Below are 14,940 nucleotides of genomic sequence, written 5' to 3' on the forward strand. Positions count from 1 at the left end.
CCTATCCGTGTTCCTCTTACTTTCCTTTCAAATAACTTGGCCTTACCTTTCCAGCTGGGGCTCTCTCCATCACCCAATCCCTTACTATTTAACTGGTACTTAAACTGTACTTCAGTACATAGCCATCATTTTAAAAATTCAATGTCTGATAAATTTTTGAATATTTTAAAAAGCTGGTTTATAAACTTGTGGATAAGAGTCTTTATTGTTTCTTCCTTCATTTTATTATATAATTTTGACCATTTCTTTTTAAAGACATTAGTTACATATCATAAGGGACCTATGGAAAGGATGACATTACGTATATCTCATGACTTGCTAACAGCAATGGATGTAAAATAAATTAGTAGATGAAGGAAAAGACAGAAGATTGAGATTCATGGTCAGCATGGGAATTGGGGTTATGCCAAGTTTAATCTTTCTCTGCTGACCCAGTTCTTTGCTAATAAGAACAATAAGGACTGTTCTCCATTTATGAGCCTGAAGGGCCAGGTCAGATCAGTTCTGCAGTATTTTAAAACATCACTTTTCAGCTTGTGGATTCTGTCTCATATATCACAGGTCCTTCTCACTCAACATTTCATCTCCATCAGCATCCACATGTGTCCTGGAAACATCCCTCTTAAAATGAATAAAACAAAACCAACTCCAAAGAAAAAACAAAACCCTCAAATGTCCTTTGACTCCACGTAATCCACCAAGTAACAGAAACATATTTCTTCCCGCTTTTAAAAAAATTTATTAAAATTATGATCTCTCTTCATGGCCTCCAACTCCTCTCTCTCTTTCCCTCTTAAGCCTATTACAATTTTACTTTATCACAACTCCAGTACTCTTGAAAAACTCATTACATTTCTCCACATTGCCTAAATCTAAGGGAACTTTTTTTCTTATCTAACTTTTCAGTAATAGTCAATCCATTTTACCATCCCTTTTTTCTTTAAATATGCTTTGATTATTTTCTGTGATACCGCAATCTCTTCCTTCCTAATATTGTATTGACTGCTTCTTCTTGGTCATTTTTGGCCAGTCTTGTATTAGACCTTTAACATTTGAAATGTTTTAGGGTCAGATCCTAGTTTGTCTTTTATTCTTTAACTACCTGGTCTCTTTGATAATATCTTGTTTTAGAAAATATCTTGTCTTATAGATAAAAACTAGAAAATGTCTTACTTAGATATTTCTTTATTGTCTTTCCATTAGTGTTTGTGATCAGGAGAGATGGATACCTTGTCTCCATAATGGATGAAACATAGGGGCACTAGATAAATATTGATATTTGCTGAACCCTGAGTCATAGAAACTTATAGTTCATTTTGGGAAACCAAGATGTGAAAACTTCAGTATTAGTTCTAGGTAAGCATCAAATAATACTCTTTGTGATCCCATGGTCTATACAGTCCATGGAGTTCTCCAGGCCAGAATACTGGAGTGGGCTGCCATGCCCTTCTCCAGAGGATCTTCCCAACCCAGGGATTGAACCCAGGTCTCCCACATTGCAGGTGGATTCTTTACCAGCTGAGCCATGCGGGGAGCCCAAGAATACTGGAGTGGGTAGCCTATCCCTTCTCCAGTGGATCTTCCTGACCCAGGAATCAAACTGGGGTCTCCTGCATTGCAGGCAGATTCTTTACCAACTGAGTTATCAGGGAAGCTCAAGTAATAGTTCAGTATACATTTTCCAGGCAAGAGTACTGGAGTGGGGTGCCATTGCCTTCTCCGAGTAATAGTTCAGTACATTTTATTGGAGAATGGTATTAGCCATCAGGATCTAAGTGCTATGCTATGCTATGCTATGCTAAGTCACTTCAGTCGTGTCCGACTCTGTGTGACCCCATAGACGGCAGCCCACCAGGCTTCCCCCTCCCTGGGATTCTCCAGGCAAGAACACTGGAGTGGGTTGCCATTTCCTTCTCCAATGCATGAAAGTGAAAAGAGAAAGTGAAGTCGCTCAGTCGTGTCCGACTCTTAGCGACCCCATGGACTGCAGCCTACCAGGCTCCTCCATCCATGGGGTTTTCCCAGCAAGAGTACTGGAGTGGGGCGCCATTGCCTTCTCCAATCTAAGTGCTAGGTGTGCTAATTAATAGTAGAATGTTGTTGCTTCTGCTACTGCTGCTAAGTCACTTCAGTCGTGTCCGACTCTGTGTGACCCCATAGAAGGCAGCCTACGTGGTTCCCCCATTCCTGGGATTCTCCAGGCAAGAACACTGGAGTGGGTTGCCATTTCCTTCTCCAATGCGTGAAAGTGAAAAGTGAAAGTGAAGTCGCTCAGTCGTGTCCGACTCTTAGCGACCCCATGGACCGCACCCTACCAGGCCCCTCCATCCATGGGATTTTCCAGGCAAGAGTGCTGGGGTGGGGTGCCATCGCCTTCTCCGATTGTTGCTTCTAGGTCCTCTTAACTGACAGAGCAAAAATATATCTGTGTGTACACAACTGCCTTTTCAAGAACTAAAATATTATTTATGTATTTCTTATTACAGTTAATATATACTTCTATGAAAAATTGTTCATTGTTTTCCTATAAGGAAATAACCTCCAAAGATTTGTTATCTTCATTCTCAGTAACTGAAAAGATACTTTATATATTCATCCTTAAAATTGCATGTTTGGAAGAAAGTATTTCTTCCCCATGTACCACCTTTATTAGTGCTCGATTACTGATTTATAGCCTGGAAGCAGTATTTAAGATATAGCTGGGGTCAATTATATTAGAATAACTGTCACTAATTCCCTGATTTGAAAAATCACATACTATTTCGATTAAAACCTTGAAAAAAATCTGCCAAAGAAACCACATAGGTAAGTAAGCCATACCATGCTTTTAAAAGAAATACCATAATTTTTATAGAGAAGTCAGGAAAGACTTGTAGAAAATTAATAGAATACAAGTACATACATAATGTTTTAAATAATGTAGTTTTGAGAAAATGTAGTTAAAAAATTACAGTGTGCTAAAAACTCTGGCAAATCAAGCAAGGTGTTCCACATGTGATTGTCTATAATAACAGAAAGTACTATAAGCATCAAGGTATTCTAGCCTAAAACATCAGCTTTATTTTCTCTTTGAAGTATAAAATGTCTATGGATTCTTCAACGGAATTCTGGACTGAAGTTAATTTTTCTCTTTTTGACTCAAGTTTACAATTATTGTTATGTGCATAATATTTTCTTTTTGCCTCCTGCAAAATAATGATAAACTTAGGGATACTAAATTGTATAATTTATTTTTGCCCCTATTAAATAGCCTTAGAATGTCATGTTGCTTGACTTGAAATGTGATTGTGAAATATTTTTAGAGTGTAGAGAGCAATATGAATATATTTGCAGCCAACACAGAGTTTAAGAACAAGAGTCTTTACTGATAGAGTTGGCACCTCCTGTTCTTCTTCATTCCATGAGCTTTCTCTTCTGATATAGCCATTGCCAGGAATTTGTGTTGATCACTCTTTGGCATGTTGTTATATTTTCCCGGTATGTGTGTGGATCAATAAACACATATGGTGAAGTGTTTCTTCCCTTTTTACTTTAATAAATATGTGTCTATATCATTCAACAACTTACTTTTTGGGGTGCTGAATTACACTTTTGAGGCTTGTCCACACTTCTTCACTTAACTGTACATCAGGGGATAGTGACTATAGCCTGCATGCCAAATCTGGACTGTTGCATGTTTCTGTAAATAAAGTTTTACAATGAAATAACAGCCCGGGCCCTAGCTTGGTTTATTTGGGTTGGCCAAAAAGATCATTCAGATTTTCCCCTACACTGTTAATGGAAAAACTCAAATGAACTTGTTGGCCAACCCAATACCTTGTCTGTGCTGCTTTTGTGCTCTAACAGCATAGCTGAGTAGTTGCAGCAGAAACTATGAATTACAAAGCCTAAAATATTTATTATCTAGCTGGCCTTTCATGGGAAAAGTTTGTTGACTCCTGCTCTAGTTCATCCAGCTTGTTTGCTCTATGTTATTCTAGTGTATCATAACATAAGTATGAACTGTATTTAGTTTTCCTCCTCTTGCTAGGCAATTATACTTTTTCTAGGGTAAATGTTTTCAGCTTGTTTGCTTTTCCATGTGGCTTCTGACTTTCTTTCACAGGTTGTCTAGTTTAATTTTGTATGGAATGGCAAGTTGTACAACTAGGCTTATCTACACTGAGTGTAAAAGATGAGTAAGAGAATGTTGGTGAAAATTTGGAAGTTCCTCTAAATATTTCATATATCAGTTTAAGGCATATATCGCAGCATAGATATATGTTTTTCTCCTTATTTCCATTAGTCAGCTCTATCCCTGATTGGTAAGGTTTCTTTTGGGGCAGCAAGGTGTTCCTGTTTTTATATGTGATTAAATATGGCAGGGGCTGTGGAAAATGTGAAACTGAAGAAATATAGGTTGATCCCTCAGCACATAACCCATTGCTCTTGGCACAATATCAACTCTGCTGTAGGAAAAATATAATACAAAGATGTGACCTTCAAAAGAAACCAATGAAATACTAAGACACATACCCAACAAAAACCCTTCCTGAAATGAATTACAGATTGATGATGGACTTGAAAAGAGAAGTTAATGCTGAAAAAATCCTTCAACTGTTCTTTAAAGGATCGAGAGAATGAAATATACCTGCCTGCCAGTAAACATGCATAGCAAGACTTTTCCATCTATCATTTCATGTTCTGCGAGGCAGCAATGATATTCTGACTTCAGAAGCTTGAATTTCCTTAATGAGTTCTCTCCTAGACTTTCACAGCTTTTCTATTATATCAGTTTCAGAAGACTTAAAGAAGGATTTGTATTAAAGTGATTGTATGTCTATCACTTTTGTAAGGGAAAAAAGGAATACTGGATAAAGGAGAATGCATTGTGCCATCCCCACCCTGAATTTATTCGATTTTTCAACTTTCTCCTAATACAGGTGATTCCTAATGTAGGTTGAAGCCATCCATTTAAGCATGACTTATTCATGCTCACAAAATGATTGATTTAGACAACCACTGAAATGCTGAACTCCCCACTCCTATAGCTTGACATTCTTGCACTACAGATACTGAAGGCTTAAGGCAAGAAGATTTACTATATGAAGGATCAGCCCGAAAGCCAAGATGGATCAGTGACAGCCATGTTGATTTTTGAATGCAGTTATAACCATAAAAATGACTGGTATTGTGTGAGTTCATTTATCCCTCACAGGGACATCAACAGAGAATATGTTAAGTTTTCAAGTCACAAGAGGGTGTGCTTTTCTAACCAAGAAGTTGGCAAAAAAAATCGATCAACTGAAATCTGTTTTTAATATTACCACCAGATTGTTACTGCTGTTCATTTGCTAAGTCATATCCAACTCTTTGTGACCCCATAGACTGCAACACACCAGGTTTCACTGTCTCTCAGACTTTGCTCAGATTTGTATCCATTGAGTTGATGCTATCTAACCATCTCATCCTCTGTCACCACATTCTCTTTTTGCCTTCAGTCTTTTGCAGCATCAGGGATTTTCCAATGAGTAGGCTCTTTATATTAGGTGGTCAAAGTACTGGAGCTTCAGCTACAGCATCGGCCCTTCCAATGTATATTCAGGGTTGATTTCCTTTAGGATTGACTAGTTTGATATCCTTGCAGTCCAAGGGACTCTCAAGAGTCTTCTCCAGCACCACAATTTAAAAGCATCAATTTCTTGGCACTCAGCCTTTTTATGGTCCAACTCTCACACCCATACATGACTACTTGAAAAATCCTAGCTTTGACTATATGGACCTTTGTTAGCAAGGTATCTTTGCTTTTTAATATGCTGTCTAGATTTGTCATAGCTTTTCTTCAAAGGGGCAAGCATCTTTTAATTTCCTGGTTGCAGTCACTGTCCATAGTGATTTTGGAGCCCAAGAAAACAATATCTGTGACTTTTCTACTTTTACCCCATCTGTTTGCCATGAAATGATGGGGCCAGATGCCAAGATCTTACTTTTTTGAATGTTGAGTTTCAACCAGCTTTTCCACTCTCTCTTTCACTCTCATCAAGAGGCTTTTTAGTTCCTCTTCAATTTCTGCCTTTAGGGTGGTGTCATCAGCATATCTGAGGTTGCTGATATTTCTCCCAGAAATCTTGATGCTAACTTGTGATTCATCCAGCCCTGTATTTCACTCTTCATGAAAGTTAAGTAAACAAGATGACAGTATACAGCCTTGTTGTACTCCTTTCCTAATTTTGAACCAGCCATTTGTTCCATGTCCAGTTCTAACTGTTGCTTCTTGATCTGCATACAGATTTCTCAGGAGACAAGTAAGGTGATCTGGTATTCCCATCTCTTTAACCACCATATACAAACAATTAGTAAAAAATTAAGCACAAATGAGGATGTTAAAAAAAGGCAAAGTTATTTTTTCCAAACCTGTATTTCAAGGTATCATTTCTGGGGATCAAAAATATTTTCCCAATTTTAGTCAAAGTGAAAACAAACTAAACAACTCAGCAAATCTTAAGGTGTGGAAGAAATGGTGTTCTCTTTGTAAGAAAAGTTAACCTTTTCTGCACAAGAATTTTAATTATATTCATCAATTTATAGGCAACGTTTATCTGCTGAAAAGAAATTTTAGAAAGCTTTCTGCTTTGCTTTCTTTGGCACTTCCACATGGAAGTCTACATATCAGCCAAACATATTTTAGAATTGTGGAGGAAATCTCAGCAATTCTTTCTCCCCTCCCTCCCACTTTCCCTCCTTCCTTCTCTTTACATTTAGTCCAATATCTTTTGGAATACTAATGATTAGGCACTAAACCCTAGAAGAGCTGATAATCATATGCAGTACACAATTATATACATCTAGCATCTCTTATGGAGAAGGCAGTGGCAACCCATTCCAGAACTCTTGCCTGGAAAATCTCATGGATGGAGGAGCCTGGTGGGCTGCAGTCCTTGGGGTCGCTAGGAGTCGGACACGACAGGACAACTTCACTTTCACTTTTCACTGTCATGCATCTAGCATCTCTTATGGAGAAGGAAATTGCAACCCACTCCAGTGTTCTTGCCTGGAGAATCCCAAGGACGGGGGAGCCTGGTGGGCTGCCGTCTCTGGGGTCACACAGAGTCGGACACGACTGAAGCGACTTAGCAGCAGCAGCAGCATCTCTTATGATTGACTTATCCACATGTTTTATAAGTGACCAAATATTCTATAAGCATGGATACTAGACATATTAGTCAATGGCATACTCAACATATATAGTGTCTGCCCTCACTGAGTTTGTGCCTTGTGATTTTTCCCAGGGATTTTCCATTTAAAGAAGTGGTCCAGGCATTATTTTAGGGACAGTAAAGAGTTTCTAAATATTAATTTGAAACGTCAATTTAGAAGCTGAACAGCATAAATTTTTCATCTTGTTTGTCTTGAATCTATTAGGACACCTCTTATGTGTTCAGAAGTGTGCACTAAACTATTATTCTCAGTATCACACATCCTGCTAGATACTAAGGATGTAAGAAATATCAGATCCACACCAGAACATAAAAAGTAAACAAAAATGTGACAACCTGCTAGGAAGAATCTTTCTTGCCTAATAGAATATATAAGCAATGGTGAAGCAAGGTACCCCTGTCTCTCCAAGGAGATCCGCCTTCTGTCCAACAGCAGCAACCATGGTTCCCCACCAACACACTCTAGTAACAAGAGACTTATTTTTGCACCGGACATCTCTCCAGAGAAACCAAAGCTTTGTCCAAAATGTACATTTCAACTGAATTTTGATTTTATGCCTTTTATCTCCCTTTTAAATAATAGTGTCTAAGTGATGAAGCAAAGATGGTGGGGTAGAAGGACTTGCGCTTATCTTCTCCTTCAAGAACACCAAAATCGCAACTAGCTGGTGAACAACCATTGACAGGATATTGTTGGAACCCACTGGGAAAAAAAAAATACTCCATGTCCAGGGACAAAGGAGAAGCCACTGCAAGACAGTAGAAAGGGCACAATTATGTTAAAATCAAATCCCTTACCTGCTGGGTGAGTGACCCATAAACTGAAGAAGTTCTCACACTGTTGCAAACATTCTAGACTCCACATTAGACTTGACAACCTGGGGGTCAGGCAAAGGGACAGGGAATCCCAGGGAATATGACTTTGAAGGACAACAGGATTTCATTACAGAACTCCCACAGGACTGTGGGAAACAGAGACTCTTGGAAGGTACAAACAAAACCTTGTGCACACCAGGACCCAGGGGAAAGGAGTAGTGAGCCCACAAGAGTCTGAGCCCCATGCCTGTGAGTGTTTGAAGGTCTCCTGTGGAGGCATGGGTCAACAGTGGCCTGCTGCAGGGACAGAAGCTATGGCATTTGCAGACCTGGGAGGCACATGTTGGCCTAAGTCCTTTTGGAGGTCGGCTTTAGCCCTACCACAGAGCCTGTAGACTCCAGGACTGGACTACCTCAGGCAAAAATACTAACAGCAGAAAATTGGAGTATAGATTTCCTGAGCATGGACCTGCCCAGCAGAGCAACACCTAGTGTTCCCCATAGCCAGTCCCTCTCATCAGGAAGCTTGCGCAAGGCTCTTATCCTCATCCATCAGAAGAAAGACAGAAGAAGCAAGAACTACAGTCCCACAGCCTCCAGAATAAAAAACCACAATGACAGAAAGCTAACAAAAATGATCACATGGATCACAGACTTGTGTAACTTACTGAAGCTATGAGCCATGCATGTAGAGCCACCCAATACAGGTCATGGTGGAGAGTTCAGACAAGATGTGGTCCCCTGGAGAAGGAATGGCAAACCTCTTCAGTATTCTTGCTTCTAGAACCCCATGAACAGTAAGAAAAGGCCAAAATATATGACATCAGAAGATGAGCCACCCAGGTCAGTAGGTGTCAGTATGCAACTGGGGAAGAGCAGAGAAATAGGTCCAGAAAGAATGAAGAGGCTGGGCTAAAGTGGAAACGACGCTCAGTTGTGGATGTGTCTGGTGGTGAAAGTAAAGTCCAATGCTGTGAAGAACAATATTGCATAGGAACTTGGAATGTTAAGTCCATGAATCAAGGTAAGTTGTACTCACAAAGGAGAAGGCCAAGTGAACATTGACATTTTAGGAATCAGTGAACTAAAATGGACAGGAGTGGACAAACTTAGTTCAGATGACCATTATATCTACTACTTTGGGCAAGAATCCCTTTGAAGAAGTGGAGTAGCCCTCATAGTCAAAAAAAAAAGAGTCTGAAATGCAGGACTTGGGTGCAGTCTCAAAAGCAGCAGAATGATCTGTTTGTTTCCAGGCCAGATTGTTCAACATCAGAGTAATCCAAGTCTATGTCCCAACCACTAATGCTGAAGAAGCTGAGGTTAAACAGTTATATGAAGATCTGTATGACCTTCTATAACTGAAAAGTACTTTTCTTCATAGGGGATTGGAATGCAAAAGTTGTAAGTCAAGAAATACCTGTAGTAACAGGCAAGTTTGGCCTTGGAGTACAAAATGAAGCAGGGCAAAGGCTGACAGAGTTTTGCCAAGAGAATACACTGGTCATAGCAAACACCCTCTTCCAACAACACAAAAGAAGACTCTACACATGGACATCACCAGATGGTCAACACTGAAATCAGATTGATTATATTCTTTGCAGCCAAAGATGGAGAAGATCTATACAGTCAGCAAAACAAGACTGGGAGCTGACTGCAGCTCAGATCATGAACTCCTTATTGCCAAACTCAGACTTAAATTGAAGAAAGTAGGAAAACCACCAGACCATTCAGGTATAACCTAAATCAAATTCCTTATGATTATACAGTGGAAGTGACAGATTCAAGGGATTGGATCTGATAGACAGAGTGCCTGAAGAACTATAGATGGAGGTTCATGACACTGTACAGGAGGCAGTGATCAAGACCATCCCCAAGGAAAAGAAATGCAAAAAGGCAAAATGGTTGTTTGAGGAGGCCTTACAAATAGCTGTGAAAAGAAGAGAAGTGAAAGGCAAAGGAGAAAAGAAAAGATATACCCATTTGAATGCAGAGTTCCAAAGAATAGCAAGGAGAAATAAGAAAGACTTCCTCACTGTTCAATGCAAAGAAATAGAGGAGAACATAATACAAAGGATTAGAGATCTCTTCAAGACAATTGGAGATACCAAGGGAACATTTCATGCAAAGATGGGCATAATAAAGGACAGAAATTGCAAGGACCTAACAGAAGCAGAAGAGGTTAAGAATAGTTGGCAAGAATACACAGAAGAACAATAAAAAAAAAAAGGTTTCAATGACTCGAATAACCATGATGACGTGGTCACTCACTTAGAGCCAGACATCCTGGAGTGCAAGGCAAGTGGACCTGAGGAAGCATTACTATGAACAAAGCTAGTGGAACTGATGGGATTCCAGCTGAGCTATTTGAGATTCTAAGAGATAAGGCTGTTAAAGTGCTGTGCTCAATATGTCACCAAATTTGGATAACCCAGCAGAGGCCACAGGGCTGGAAAATAGTTTTCATGCCAGTCCCAAAGAAGGGCAATGCTGAAGAATGTTCAAACTACTGTACTGTTGGGTTCATTTTACAAGATTATGCTCAAAATCCTTCAAGCTAGGCTCCAACAGTATGTGAACCTAAAACTTCCAGATGTATAAACTGGATTTAGAAAAAGCAGAGCAATCAGAGATCAAGCTGCCAATATCTGCTGGGTCATAGAAAAAGCAAGGACATTTCAGAAAAATATCTCCACTAACTTTGCTAAAGCCTTTGATTGTATGGATCACCACAAACCGTGGAAAATTCTTAGAGATGGGAATGCCAGACCACTTTATCTGCTCCTGAGAAATCTGTATGCAGGGCAAGAAACAACAGTTAGAACCAGACGTGGAACAACAGACTGGTTCAAAGTTGGGAGAGGAGTATGTAAGGCTGTATATTATCACCCTGCTTATTTACTTGTATGCAGAGTATATCATGACAAATGCTGGGCTGGATGAAGCACAAGCTGGAATCAAGATTGCTGGGATAAATAACAATCTCAGAAATGCAAATGATACCACTCTAATGGCAGAAAGCAAAGAGGAACTAAAGAGCCTTATGATGAAGGTGAAAGAGGAGAGGGAAAAAGCTGGCTTAAAATTTAACATTGAAAACACTAAGATAATAGCATCTGGTCCCATTACTTCATGACAAATAGATGGGGAAAAATTGGAAACAGTGGCCGATTTTATTTTCTTGGGCTCCAAAATCACTGCAGTCAGTGACTGCAATTATGAAATTAAAAGTTGCTTCCTCTTTGGAAGAAAAGCTGTGACAAATTTAGACAGCATGTTAAAAAGCAGAGACACCACTTTTTTAACAAAGGTCTATATAGTCAAAGCTATGGTTTTTCCAGCAGTTACGTATGGATGTGAGTTGGACCATAAAGAAGGCTGAACACCGAAGAATTGATGCTTTTGAATTGTGGTGCTGAAGAAGATTCTTGAGGGTCCCTTGTACAGCGTGGAGATCAAACCAGTCAATCCTAAAGGAAAGCAACCCTGAATGTTCATTGGAAGGACTGATGCTGAAGCTGCAATACTTTGGCCACCTGATGAGAAGAACTGACTTATTGGAAAAGACTCTGATGCTGGGAAAGACTGAGGGCAGGAGGAGAAGGGGACAACAGAGGATGAGGTGGTTGGATGGCATCAGCAACTCAAATAACATGAGTTTGAGCAAGCTCCAGGAGTTAGTGAAGGACAGGGAAGCCTGGTGTGCTGCAGTCCATGGGGTAATGGCAAAGAGCCAGACATATCTTAGAACTGAACAACAACATCAGTAAGATATAGATTGGAAAGTTTATGTATAATTAAAAATAAATATAATTATAGCAGTTATCTATAATTATCTAAGCCCCAGTTTATTTATCGGAAACATGAGTTAGCAGTATTTACAATTTTGTATAGGTTTTAAGTAAGATAATCCATGCAAAATATTTCAATGTTGCCTGTCTAATTACTAATTCTGAATGAAAATTATGGATTACTTATTTATTACTTGCAACACCACTACTATTACTACCCATCAAAGTAATTAAAGAGTAGCCTCAAACAGAAGAATATAATGTAGGTTTGAGGACTCCAATAGCCACCAAGATATCCACTTTCTACTTTTACATGCAATTATTATTTCTATATAGTACTGAGTCATATCAAAAAGCTTATAATTTTTGTAATCATGACTGATGGTTTAATAAGATTAACGAAGAGAATTTTGTCCCATAGCACACAAAATTTCACTAATAAAAGCCACATAAATATTTTTATCTCTCAAATCCCCTACTGTTTACTCTATCAATAGTAATACCTTTTCTTCTAACTCTGTACAATGTCCACATTTGTGTTCCCCTCTCTACTTCTCTGCAGAACAGTCTTGCTCTGGACACAAACTTGAGTATTACCCATCTAAATTTTCTCTTCAACAAGATTCCTTACAACCAGCAGAATGTCCTTGGCTTGAAAGGAACTTCTTTTGCTGTCAACTGGGGTTTATTAAAATATTACATCCAAACAGAAATGACATATTCTCCATGATAAATTCTAAGCCAAGAGGGTATAGTTTTCTGCACATCATTTTGCCAAGTAGGAGAAATTTGAAAAGGAGTTAATCAGTGATGGTAAATATCTTATAGGAGTTTTTGAAGTAAGAAAATGTCATTGAATTTGGTGATTAGATAGCTCATCTCTGATGGAATAGTTTTGCATAGTCTTGGAGACTGAAAAATCAGATTGTGATATTTCTTCATCAAAAAAAAAAAGTGTCTTTACTGCTTCCAAATCTGTGTGATAATGTTGTAATTTGGGAGCCAAAAAGAAAATGTTTAAGAAATGAACAGATGGTAATTAAACAGATACAGGAGCCAAAATCATTTTTTCAGCATTTGCTAGCTAAAAGAAAAGTGGTGGGCCAAAGATTTCATAGTATCAAATAAGAGCTTTTAAAAAGGAAAAATGGAAATGATGAGATCGAAGATGAGAAAGAGATGACATGGAAAGGAAAAGTGAAAAAAAAACAGCTTTGGAAAGTTTTTTTTTTTTTACTGAGATAGGAGGGGAAGACCTAAGAAAGGATGAATATTTTGAGAAATTTTGGAGATGGTACAATTAGTGGAGTTATGGAGAAGTACTAGGGTGGCCAGCAAGCTGAGAGGAATTGGCATCCAGTATTCTGTATTTCCAGACTTTGAGTGAGTGGAGGAAGCTTTTAAAAAATCTAATATGAAGAATAAAAGTTATTATGAGGGAAATGATATTGGATGTGTGGGTGCTCCATGCAGATCCTCTTTACTGGTTGTATACCCAACCCTGAGAACTGTGAATGGTGTTGTTGTGTTGTTGTTTAGTCGCTAAGTTGTGTCTGACTCTTTGTGACCCATGGACTATAGCCGGCCAGGCTCCTCTGTCCATAGGATTCTCCAGGCAAGAATACCAGAGTGGGTAGCCATTCTCTTCTCCAGGGGATCGAACCCAGGTCTCCTGCATTGCAGGTGGATTATTTACCATGTGAGCCACCAGGGAAGCCGTATCCTGCTTCCTCACAATTTTACTCTGGAGGGTTTTAAGTTTAACAAATGACTGGAATGAGAGCCTCCATCAGTTCAATTTTAAGCAAAGGATTTTTTTTTTATTTTAGTTTCATTACAGATATTTTATTCTTTTAAAAACTCATAGATTTAAAATATTTATTGCCTTTTGAATGTAGGCTTCATTCTCTTTAATGTGGCTAGTGTAATTTTTTAAAACTAATTTTTATTGGTGTGTAGTTGCTTTTCAACATTGCATTAGTTTCTACTGTAGAGCAAAGTGAATCAGCCTTATGTATATCCCCTCCCTTTTGGACTTCCTTCCCATTCAGGTCACCACGATGTGTTAAGTAGAGTTCCCGGTGCTACACAGTCGGTTTTACCAATGCTTACATATGTCTTGATTGAAGAAATTAGGCAGGGTTGATTTATGGCAGAGGCTAATTCATCAGGGTATTGTGGTGGTTGTTGAATTTTTGTTTATATTACTTTTCTAGCTGTCCTCAGCCCTCAGAAATGGGAGCAGTGAAAACAGCTGGTAGGTTCACAGAGTAAAATGAAAAATAATTGATTGTTCTTGAGAGGTTAGCTTTGAAATATCTGACCACGAAATGGAAGCTGGGAGGGAAGATGTAAAATCCAAAGGTAGAGCTGTTAGTTAAGAGGGCTAAAATGAGACAGCAGAACCCCTCTCTCTTTATATTTGCTCTTGGCCTATACCCGTATGTTCTCTGCAGTTCTTCAAGACTCTTTGACCCTGAATCTCCAATAATCCTGTGTACCCCGGAGAAGTAAGATCACGCCTTTGGAAAATGGCAGTATTAGCTGTCTTCAGCAATTTTATAGGCCATTCTTCATCCCAGAAAAGATGCAGTTATATGTACGTAGCCTGATGTGATAAATACACTTGAAAACATCTGACAGTTAACTGGAGCAGTTAACACATCACAAAAAAATTGCATCAGTTCTTGCTGGAATTTTTTTCTCTTATCTATGACATGAAAAGTTTGATGAATGAACTAATATGACCCTACCACTGAATTCAGTTTTTCAGATATTCTAATGAATTCCATCCAAATCAAGTATGTGTTGTGTTAGTCACTCAGTCATGTACAACTCTTATGTTCCCATGGACTGTAGCCCGCCAAACTCCTCTGTCCATGGAATTTCCCAGGCAAGAATACTGGAGTGGGTTGCCATTTCCTTCTGTAGAGGATCTTCCTGACCCAGGGATTGAACTCAGGTCTCTTGCATCTCCTGCATTGGCAGGCAGATTCTTTACCATTAGTGCCACCTGGGAAGGCCCAAATCAAGTATATGTAATAGTCTATTCAAAAATATGTCTTTACTCACTCATCTTATACGTCAGAACTGTTTGGGGAGGGGGAAGACAGATTTAACTTGACTGGGTATTAACA

The sequence above is a fragment of the Bos mutus genome, chromosome 4, assembly GCF_027580195.1.
Source record: "Bos mutus isolate GX-2022 chromosome 4, NWIPB_WYAK_1.1, whole genome shotgun sequence".
Taxonomy (NCBI): domain Eukaryota; kingdom Metazoa; phylum Chordata; class Mammalia; order Artiodactyla; family Bovidae; genus Bos; species Bos mutus.